This window comes from Eptesicus fuscus, chromosome 1 (assembly GCF_027574615.1).
Source record: "Eptesicus fuscus isolate TK198812 chromosome 1, DD_ASM_mEF_20220401, whole genome shotgun sequence".
NCBI lineage: Eukaryota > Metazoa > Chordata > Mammalia > Chiroptera > Vespertilionidae > Eptesicus > Eptesicus fuscus.
The window spans coordinates 99,382,657-99,392,949 of NC_072473.1; positions in this window are offsets into that span (position 1 = coordinate 99,382,657).

Genomic DNA, 10,293 nt, shown 5'->3' on the forward strand with positions numbered 1-10,293 from the left:
TGTTTCTCTGTTTCTGGATCTATTTTTTCCCCATTAGTTTATGTTGTTCATTATATTCCACAAATGAGTGAGATCATGTGATATTTATCTTTCTCTGCCTGGCTTATTTCACTAAGAATAATGTTCTCCATCTCCATCCATATTGTTGCAAATGGTAAGAGCTCCTTCTTTTTTACCGCAGCGTGCTATTCCATTGTGTAGATGTACCACAGTTTTTTAATCCACTCATCTGCTGATGGGCACTTAGGCTGTTTCCAAATCTTAGCTATGGTGAATTGTGCTGCTATGAACATAGGGGTGCATATATCCTTGCTGATTGATGTTTCCAGTTTCTTGGGATATATTCCTAGAAGTGGGATCACTGGGTCAAATGGGAGTTCTATTTTTAGTTTTTTAAGGAAACTCCATACTGTTCTCCACAGTGGCTGCACCAGTCTGCATTCCCAACCAGCAGTGCACAAGGTTTCCTTTTTCTCCACATCCTCTCCAGCACTTGTCATTTGTTGACTTGTTGATAATGGCCATTCTGACAGGTGTGAGGTGGTACCGCATTGTTGTTTTGATTTGCATCTCTCTAATGATTAGTGATTTAGAGCAGGTTTTCATATGTCTCTTGGCCTTCCTTCTGTCTTCTTTCGAAAGTGTCTATTTAGATCAGTTGCCCATTTTTTGATTGGGTTGTTTATCTTCTTTATGTTAAGCTGCATGAGTTCCCTATGTTGGAGATTAAACCCTTATCATTGACATCATTGGCAAATATGTTCTCCCATGCAGTGGGGTTTCTTGTTGTTTTATTGATGGTTTCCGTTGTTGTGCAAAAGGTTTTTATTTGATGTAGTCTCACTTTTTTATTTTATCTTTAGCTTCCATTGCCCTAGGAGCAGTATCAGCGAAGAAGTTCTTTTGGCATATGTCACAGATTTTTCTGCCTGTAGATTCCTCTAGTATTTTTATGGTTTCCTGTCTTATGTTTAAGTCCTTGATCCATTTTGAGTTTATTTTTGTGTATGGTGTAAGTTGGTGGTCTAGTTTCATTTTTTTGCATGTATCTGTCCAATTTTCCCAACACCATTTATTGAAGAGACTGTCTTGACTCCATTGTGTGTTCATGCCTCCTTTGTCAAATATTAATTGAGCATAGCGATTTGGATCGATTTCTGGGTTCTCTATTCTATTCCATTGATCTATATGTCTGTTCCTGTGCCAATACCAGGCAGTTTTGAAAACAGTGGCTTTGTAATATAGCTTGAAATCTGGTATTGAGATCCCTCCTACTTTGTTCTTCTTTCTCAGGATTTCTGTAGCTATTCACGGTCTTTTTTTTATTCCAGATTAATTTTTGGAAAGTTCGTTCTAGGTCTGTGAAGTATGCCATTGGTATTTTAATGAGAAGTGCATTGAAATTATAGATTGCTTTGTGTAGTACGGACATTTTGATGATGTTGATTCTACCAATCCATGAACATGGTATGTTCTTCCATCTGTTTATGTCTTCCTCTATCTCTTTTTTCAGTGTTGTGTAGTTTTCCCCGTATAGGTCTTTTACCTCCTTAGTTAAGTTTATTCCTAGGTATCTTAATTTTTTTGGTGTGATGGTAAATGGAATTGCTTTTTTAGTCTATCTTTCTGTAAGTTCATTATTGGTGTATAGAAATGCCATAAATTTCTTAGCATTTATTTTGTATTCTGCTACTCTGCCAAATTCATTTATTAAGTCTAATAATTTTTTTATGGAGTCTTTTGGGTTTTCTATGTACAGTATCATGTCATCTGCAAATAAGGACAGTTTTACTTCTTCTTTTCCAGTTTGAATGCCTTTTATTTCTTCTTCTTGTCTGATTGCAATGGTAGTATTTCCAACACTATGTTGAACAGGAGTGGTGAGAGTGGGCATCCCTGTCTTGTTCCTGTTCTTAGAGGAAATGGTTTTAGTTTTTGTCCATTGAGTATGATGTTGGCTGTGGGTTTGTCATATATGGCTTTAATTATGTTGAGGAATGATCCTTCCATTCCCAGCTTGCTGAGAGTTTTTATCAAGAAAGGGTGTTGGATTTTGTCAAATGCTTTTTCTGCATCAATTGATATGACTATATGGTTTTTATCTCTCAATTTGTTTATGTGATGTATCACGTTTATTGATTTGCGAATATTGTACCATCCTTGCATCCCCGGGATAAATCCTACTTGGTCGTGGTGTATGATCTTTCTGATGTACTGCTGGCGCCGATTTGCTAGAATTTTGTTGAGGATTTTGGCATCTATGTTCATGAGGGATATTGGCCTGTAATTCTCTTTCATTGAGTTGTCTTTATCTGGTTTTGGTATTAGGGTGATGCTAGCTTCATAGAAGGAGCTTGGAAGTGTTCTTTATTCTTGAATTTTCTGGAATAGTCTGAGGGGGATAGATTTAGCTCTTCCTTGAATGTTTTGTAAAACTCCCCTGTGAAGCTGTCTGGCCCCAGGCTTTTGTTTGCTGGAAGCTTTTTGATGACTGCTTCAATTTCTTCCATAGTTATCAGCCTATTGAGATTTTTAGTCTCTTCCTGAGTAAGTTTTGGAAGGTTGTGGTTTTCTGGTAATGTGTCCATTTCCTCCATGTTGTCTAGTTTGTTGGAATAGTGTTGTTCATAGTATTTTTTGACAATCCTTTGTATTTCTGTGGGGTCTGTTGTTATTTCACCTCTTTCATTTCTTATTTTGTTTATTTGGGTCCTCTCTCTTTGCTTCTTGGTGAGCCTGGCTAGAGGTTCACCAATCTTGTTTATCCTTTCAAAGAATCAGCTCTTGGTTTTGTTGATCTTGTGTATTGTTTTTTGGTCTCTATGTCATTCATTTCTGCTCTGATCTTTATTATTTCCTTTCTTTTCCTCACCGTGGGCTTTTCTTTTTGCTCCCTTTCTAATTCTTTGAGTAGTTGAGTTAGATCATCTATTACAATTTTTTCTTGTTTTTTTGATGTAGGCCTGTAGAGCTATACACTTCCCTCTCAGGACTGCTTTCATTGTGTCCCATAGGATTTGCAATGTTGTGTTTTTATTGTCATTAGTCTCCAGGATGCTTTTAATTTCTTCATTGATCTCATTGATAACCCAATCATTGTTTAGTAGCATGCTATTCAGTTTCCAAGTGTTTGAATTTTTTGGAGTGTTTTTATTGTAGTTTATTTCTAATACTATGCCATTGTGGTCTGAGAAAATGCTTGATATGATTTCAATCTTTTTGAATTTGGGGAGACTTTGCTTGTTACCCAATATGTGGTCTATTTTTGAGAATTTCTCATGTGCACTTGAGAAGAACGTATATTCCATGGCTTTGGGGTGAAATACTCTGAAGATGTCAATTAGGTCCATCTGATCTAGTATGTCATTTAGAATTGCTGTTTCTTTGATGATTTTTTTCCAGAGGATTTATCCATTGATGTCAGTGGTGTATTAAAGTCCCCTACTATGATTGTATTGATGTTGATCTCTCCCTTGATATCTTCCGGGAGATTTTTTATGTATTTGGGTGCTCCTGCATTGGGTGCATAAACGTTTACCAGAGTTATATCTTCTTGTAGAATTGCTCCCTTTAGTATTATGTAGTGGCCTTCCTTATCTCTTATTATGGTCTTTACTTTGAGGTCTATTTTATCTGATATAAGTATCGCAACCCCAGCTTTTTTCTCATTTCCTTTTGCCTGAAAAATGTTTTTCCATCCCTTTACTCTCAGTCTGTGTGAATCCTTTCCTCTAAGGTGGGTCTCTTGTAGACAGCAAATATATTGGTCATGTTTTCTTATCCATTCAGCTACCATATGTCTTTTTATTGGTGCATTTAATCCATTTACGTTTAATGTTATTATTGATAAGTATCTGTTTGTTGTCATATTTTTTCTTAGTGTTTGTTTTTCTTCTTGCCTGTCTCTTTCTTCTCTTTACAGCAGTCCCTTTAGAATTTCTTGCATTGCTGGCTTGGTAGTGATGAACGCTCTTACCCCTTTTTTATCTGTGAAACTTCTGATTCCACCTTCATTTTTGAATGATAGCCTTGCTGGGTATAGTATTCTTGGATTCAGTCCCTTGTTTTGCATCACTTTGTATATTTCATTCCATTCCCTTCTGGCCTGGTGTGTTTCTGTTGAGAAATCAGTTGATATTCTGATAGGAGATCCTTTGTAGGTAACTTTCTGTTTCTCTCTGGCAGCCTTTAAGATTCTTGCTTTGTCGTTGGTGTTCATCAGTTTAATTATGATGTGTCTTTGTGTTGGTCTTTTGGGGTTCAACTTGTTTGGGACTCTATGTACTTCTTGGACTTGGATAGTTTTTTTCTTGCCAATGTCAGGGAAGTTTTCTGTCATTATTTCTTCTGACAGGTTTTCTATTCCTTGTTTCTCTTCCTCTCCTTCTTTTATCCCTATTATTCGAAGGTTGTTTCATTTTGTGTTGTCCCGAAGCTCCCTTAGGCTCTCCTCTTGCTTTTTAAGTCTTCTTTCCAATTGCTGCTGTGTTTCTGTGTTTTTTCCTGCCTTGTCTTCTAATTCGCTGATGTGGTCCTCAGCCTCTTCTACTGTACTCTTTAGGCCTTCCATTGTGTTCTTTATTGCAGCTATATTGTTCTTCATTTCCTCTTGGTTTCTTTTCATGTTGGTGACATTTTCATTCAGCTCCTTATAGTTCTCATTGAGTTGTGTGTATTTGTCATCCATCTGCTTAAACATCCTTATAATGAATACTCTGAATTCTTTCTCTGTTAAGCTGCTAGCCTCAAGTTCATTTAACTCCCTTTCTGGTGATTCTTCTTTTTCTTTCCTTTGGGGATTTCCTTTTTGTCTCCCCATGTTTTCCTATAATGTTTTAATTGTAGATCCAGTTCCTTTGCTGCCAGGTTCTTTTGGGGATGGTGCTACTGGATTAATCTCAGTTTTCCTGGGTTTGTTAATCTAGTGTAGCTCCTACTTGAGCTGTTTGGGTTCTCTTGATGTAGGCCTGCGAGTTTGAGAGGCACAACTGCAGCGTCTAGATGTCAGCAGCTGTGGGTGGGAGTGTCTCAATTTTTGCTGTCTTGCACCCTTAATTGTAATCACACATGCCCAGCAGGGACTCACAGTGGCCCCCAGGTACTGTCTGTTGGGGTGTTGGCACTCAGGGGATCTGGTCTTTGAAAGGCGTTGCTGTGGTGCCCTGTGATCTGCAGTCGTGGGGTGAGCAGACCCAGCCTTTTCTGTTGCACCTGTGGTGGATAGGTTCTTACTCCCAGCGGTGTTTTACAGGAGCACCCTTAGTACTTTTGCCAGTGAAGCACACTGAAGGGCTCTGAAGGGCCCTGGCAGTGTAGCCAGGTAATTGGGATGCCTATGGTCTGGTATCCAAGGTAAGTGAGTTCAAAGCTTCTACTGCTGGAGGGGAGTGTGCCCCCTGCTTGTTCAAGATCACACCCAAGGAGAGCTCACAGTGGCTCCCACTAGCGCCCTGTGGTTGGTTGGGCTCAGTGTGTTAGTATCTGTGGAGGCGCACTCTCTGGTCACAGAGCTGATGCACTCTGAGGGGTCCTGGCACTATGGTTGAGTAGCTGGGGTTAATGTGGGCAACCCTCCAGGAAGAGGGAATTCAGAATTTCCACTAAGGGGCCACTTGCCCCGCCTGCGCAGAATCACACCCTTGGGTGCAAACCCTGAGGAAAGTAACCTGGGGCTGAGAACTCTCAAGTGCGTGCGCAGCTGGGCTTAATGTCAGAAACACTCCAGGAAGAAGGAAGAAGGAATTTCCACTGCGGGGTCGCAGGCCCCGTCTGCACAGAATCTCCCCCTCGGGTGCAAACCCGGAGTGAAATGTCCTGGGGATGAGAGCGTGCGAGTGCCTACACAGCTGGGGTTAATGTCAGCAACACTCCAGGAAGAAGAAAGAAGGAATTTCTACTGCGGGGCTACCGTCTGCACAGAATCTCACCCTTGGGTGCAAACCCGGAGTGGAGTGTCCTGGGAATGAGAGCGTGCGAGTGCATACACAGCTGGGGGCAGCTGGGGTTAATGTGGGAAGCCCTCCGGGATGGGGGAGTTTAGAATTTCCACTGAGCATGCCCCCTTCTGCGCAAAATCACAACCTTGGGTGCAAACCCAAAGTAAAGTGACCTGGGGCTGAGAACACGCAAGTGCGTGTGCAGCTGGGGTTAATGTCGGCAACCCTCCATGAAGAAGGAAGAAGGAATTTCCACTGCGCGGCAGGGCGCCCCGTCTGCACAGAATCTCACCCTGGGGTGCAACCCCGAGAGTGAAGTGTCCTGGGGATGAGACCACAGGAGTGCGTGTTCGTGCGCGTGTGCAGGCGGGAACCAGGGGTTCTGCTGTTGGGGAGGGGGAGTTGAACTTACAGCTGCAGGAAGCTGTGTCTTTGGAGGTGGAGGTCTCAGGTTCCGCGAGTCTGCAGCTGGGGTAGCAGGATATTGGCTGGAGTGGGTGCTGAGTCGTGGGGCAGTGCCAAGGCCTGTCTTATTGGTGGTGTTGATGAGTTTCTACCTAAGGCCGTTCTCCGCTCAAGATGGCGTGGGCTCCCTCTGTGCTAGGGTCCCGCCGTCCCGGGAGTGCCCACAGCGGTGGTAGTCTCTCTTTGTCAAGGAGAGGCTTTCTGCCAGCCCCTGCTGCTCCTGCGAGATTTAACTTTCCCTGACTCACTCTCACACAACCCACGCACAACCACACACTCTCCTTTTATACCCTCACTCACTCACTTCCTCTCTCTCCACTCCGTCCTGCTAGCCGCCATCTTCTCTCCTCCACTTGTGTTATTTTGAAACACTTATTGATCCTTCGCTTTAAGACTCAGTTTCTCCTTCTATAAAATGGAAATAAAAACATTGAGTGAAATAAGGTATGCTAGTCCTAGGAAGGCAGTAGAGCTTAGTGGTTAAGGGCATAGATTCTGGAGCCACAACCCCTGGGTTTTAATCCTGGTTCCAAAGCTACCTATGTGTGCAATATTGAGTAAGTTACTTTAACCTACTTTTTTGTCTGTTTTCTCATTTACAAACTGGGAGAATCATATCACTTACCAAAGAGGTTTGTTGTGAACATTGAGTGGTATTAAAGTACTTCAAGTAAGCATAAGCTATTATATTTTAGCTTAACCAAATACCTGAGTCAGTGTAACTCAATAAATGATAGTTAAATTTTAAGCAGAAGTAAACATGGTAGCAGAAGTGCTGGAGTCTGTACAAAATTTAGGGGGGAGAATCCAAGGCAGGAATACTTTATATTTATCCAGTAAACTTGTAGATGGTTAATTCGATCAATGGGCACAAAAATTATTTTCCCCTTGACAGATCAGTCCCCTAGCACACCAGTCTGTCGTAGTTAAATAGTATTGTTAAAATTATCCAGCTCTTTACCTTTTGGTTAGCTTCACATTTACCAAATAATTATGTTAGACTTCCCAAGAAACTAGTTCCTAAGGTGTGTTTAAATAATATTTGTAGTTGCATATTTCAAAAGAGATGTACTATGAAGAAACTCATAGTAAAAGTACACACAAAAAGGATGGCTTAAGTAAATATCAAGAATAGCTCCAAAACCAAAAAAAGATAAGGATGGAGAGATCATTGTACCAAGAAAAAAGAGATAATTATTTTAATGGTACACTAATTTCAGCTCTGGAGTCTTTAAGATCTGAATTCCACTTACTTTTCAAACCCAGTCACTTTATTCCAGATTTTAATCTCTTGCCATTCATTAAAATCTTCTCCAATGGTCAGCGTCCTTTGTTTCCCAAAGCCCAGTATTTAAATCTTTAAATCTTCAATCCCTGCCTAATCATTTTATTTATTTATTTATTTATTTATTTATTTATTTATTTATTTATTTATTTATTTATTATTGATAAAGGTATTACAAATGTGTGGTTATCCTCCCATTGCCTCCCACCCCACAATCTTGCCCTCACTCTCACACTCTATTGTCTGTGTCCATTACTTATGTTTATATGCATACACACAAGTCTCTTGGTTGATCTCTTCCCCTTACCCCCTCCCTCCCCTACCTTCCTTCTGAATTTTCAGCATATGATCAATGTTTCTCTGTCTCTGTATCTGTTTTTGTTCATTGATTTATGTTGTTCATTATAATCCACAAATGAGTGAGATCATGTGATATTTATCTTTCTCTGACTGACTTATTTCATTTAGCAAAATGCTCTCCAGCTCCATCCATGCTGTTGCAAATGGTAGGAGTTCCTTCCTTTTTGCAGCAGCATAGCATTCCATTGTGTAGATGTACCAAAGTGTTTTAATCCACTCATCTGCTGATGGGCACTTAGGCTGTTTCCAAATCTTAGCTATTATAAATTGTGCTGCTATGAACATAGGGGTGCATATATCTTTCTGATTGGTGTTTCTAGTTTCTTGGGATATATTCCTAGGAATGGGATTGCTGGGTCAACTGGGAGTTCCATTTTTAGTTTTTTTGAGGAAATTCCCTACTGTTCTCCACAGTGGCTGTAACAGTCTGCATTCCCACCAGCAGTGAACAAGGGTTCCTTTTTCTGTGCATCTTCGCCAGCACTTGTCATTTGTTTATTTGTTGATGATAGCCATTCTGACAAGTGTGAGATGGTACCTCATGGTCGTTTTGATTTGCATCTCTCAGATGATTAGTGACTTTGAGCATGTTTTCATATGTCTCTTGGGCTTCCTTATGTCCTCTTTCGAATAGTATCAATTCAGGTTTGTTGCCCATTTTTTTATTGGGTTGTTTATCTTCTTTTTGTTGAGTTGTATGAGTTCCCTGTAAATGTTGGAGATTAAACCCTTATCAGTGATAACACTGGCAAATATGTTCTCCCATGCAGTGGGCTTTCTTGTTGTTTGTTGATGGTTTCTTTTGCTGTGCAAAACCTTTTTATTTTGATGTATTCCCATTTGTTTATTTTCTCTTTAGTTTCCAATGCCCTAGGACCTGGATTGGTGAAGAAATTGTTTTGGAATATGTCTAGATTTTATTGCCTTTGGATTCCTCTAGTATTTTTATGATTTCCTGTCTTATGTTTAAGTCCTTGATCCATTTTGAGTTTATTTTTGTGTATGGTGTAAGTTGGTGGTCTAGTTTCATTTTTTTGCATGTATCTGTCCAATTTTCCCAATACCATTTATTGAAGAGCCTGTCTTGACTCAATTGTATGTTCTTGCCTCCTTTGTCAAATATTAATCGAGCATAGTGTTTTGGGTCGATTTCTGGGTTCTCTATTCTATTCCATTGATCTATATATATCTGTTCTTGTGCCAGTAGCAGGCAGTTTTGAGAACAGTGGCTTTGTAATACAGGTTGCTATCTGGTATTGAGATCCCTCCTACTATGTTCTTCTTTTCAGGATCACTGCAGCTATCCAGGGTTTTTTTTTTACTCCAGATGAATTTTTGGAGAGTTTGTTCTAGGTCTGTGAAATATGCTGTTGGTATTTTAATGGGGAGTGCATTGAATGTAGAGGTTGTTTTGGGTAGTATAGATATTTTATTGATGTTGATCCTACTAATCCATGATCACGGTATGTTCTTCCATCTGTTTATGTCTTCCTCTAGCTCCTTTTTCAATGTCCTGTAGTTTTCCGAGTAGAGGTCTTTTACCTCCTTAGTTAGTTTATTCCTAGGGATCTTAATTTCTTTTTTTTTTTTTTTTTTGTGCAATGGTAAATGGGATTGTTTTTTTAATCTCTCTTTTTGTAAGTTCACTGTTAGTGTATAAAAATGTCATCAAATTCTTGGCATTAATTTTGTATCCTGCTACATTGCCAAATTCATTTATTTTATTAAGTCTAATAATTTTTTAATGGAGTCTTTAGGGTTTTCTATGTGCAGTATCATATCATCTGTGAATAAGGAAAGTTTTACTTCTTCTTTTCCAATTTGGATTCCCTTTATTTCTTCTTGTCTGATTGCTGTTGCTAGCACTTCCAGTACTATGTTGAACAGGAGTGGTGAAAGCAGGCATCCCTGTCTTGTTCCTATTCTTAGTGGAAATAGTTTTCATTTTTGCCCATTGAGTATTATGTTGACTGTATGTTTGCATAGAAGGCTTTTATTATGTTGAGGTATGATCCTTCTATTCCCACTTTGCTGAGTGTTTGTATCAGAATAGGGTGTTGGACTTTGTCAAATGCTTTTTGTGCATAAATTAATATGATTATGTGATTTTTGTCTCTCAATTTGTTTATGTGATGTATCACATTTATTGATTTGACAATAGTGTATCAGCCTTGCATCCCTGGAGTAAATCCTACTTGGTCATGGAGTATGATCTTTCTAATGTAATCCTGGGTCCAGTTTGCTAGA